Source organism: Limulus polyphemus, unplaced genomic scaffold (genome assembly GCF_000517525.1).
Source record: "Limulus polyphemus unplaced genomic scaffold, Limulus_polyphemus-2.1.2 Scaffold6317, whole genome shotgun sequence".
Lineage (NCBI taxonomy): Eukaryota > Metazoa > Arthropoda > Merostomata > Xiphosura > Limulidae > Limulus > Limulus polyphemus.
In genome coordinates this window covers 50,420-51,660 of record NW_013671927.1, presented here as the reverse complement: position 1 = coordinate 51,660, position 1,241 = coordinate 50,420, and positions in this window count along the sequence as shown.

The following is a 1,241-nucleotide window of genomic DNA, read 5'->3' as shown; positions in this document are numbered from 1 at the left end:
AATTATGCACAACAAACTTCTGTAGAAAGAAAGTTAACTTCAACGGGTAACATCGTTTACACCAGAAATGTAAGTTGTTGTTTTTTAATTACTACTATTCACAAATTCACAGACTGTCTACTTTAGTATTCACCATTAACTGCCAGGGAGACAACGAGTAAGTGTTTTTGTTATCGCCACTTATTTATTCTGGTCACAACTAGTGAAATTACCTAAATTATATGTATGAGATTTAATTACATACTATAAAATGGGCTATATGTGGTATTTTGAAGTGGATAGTAATTAGTTTTTCTGTATGTTACGTAACTAGTCTGTTAACTTCCTTGTTCTCTTATGGAGGGTTCACGATAAGCGAGTGAATTCGAGTTGATATGGTAATGTTCACTTCAGAGGGAGCTAGTTAGCTCTGTGGTCTTCACTGATCACACGCCGATTTTTCCTACAGGTGACGTCCAGAAATGTTTTGTAAAAGTACTGATGTCCGATGTGAATCCAGTGAAGTTGAATGATTTGTAATGTTCGAAATTTATAAATGTTCCTGGTCAAATATCTGAAGTGCCCGATTAATAAGCGTTAATCACAATTATAGCTACCGAGGTTTATAGTATACCAACTATACGAAACCAATAATAGATACTATGTTTTGGTGCGTCGCGTTGGTTACATTTATAGGCGTGTAAAGTTTCTCGAAATTTCAGCTGTACGTAGCAATACTGACCTTAACACACTATATTGTTGATTCTTACACTCGAAAAGCTTCTATAACTTTAGAGAATAGGCGAGTGTTTTGCAATACATATTAAACAGTATAAGTTATGTACATTTCTAAATATAAATTTAATTTAAACAAACATCTATATTAAATAAATATATAATAATAAATCCGTCACATGTGAACTAACAATAGATATAGCTTTATTACAATCCGCTCTATGGTACGAAAAGCTTAATAATCTTTACTCTGAAAACTTATTATATTTTCTCAGCAGGCCTTCAGAAAAAAGGAAAAGAAAAAAACATTTTATTTTTTCTCCTCATAGTATATCGACTTTTTCATTAACTGGGCTATATAGTTCTACAATTGTAAAACCCAAGACTTATAAATATATATTTAATTGATATGATACTAAAGTTATCTATACACGTTAGACAAATCCTTTGGGATTAATCTTAACTGTGAAATAATCGACACTTAATGAATGTTACAAGTTTAATACAAAGTACTGATAACTAAATAA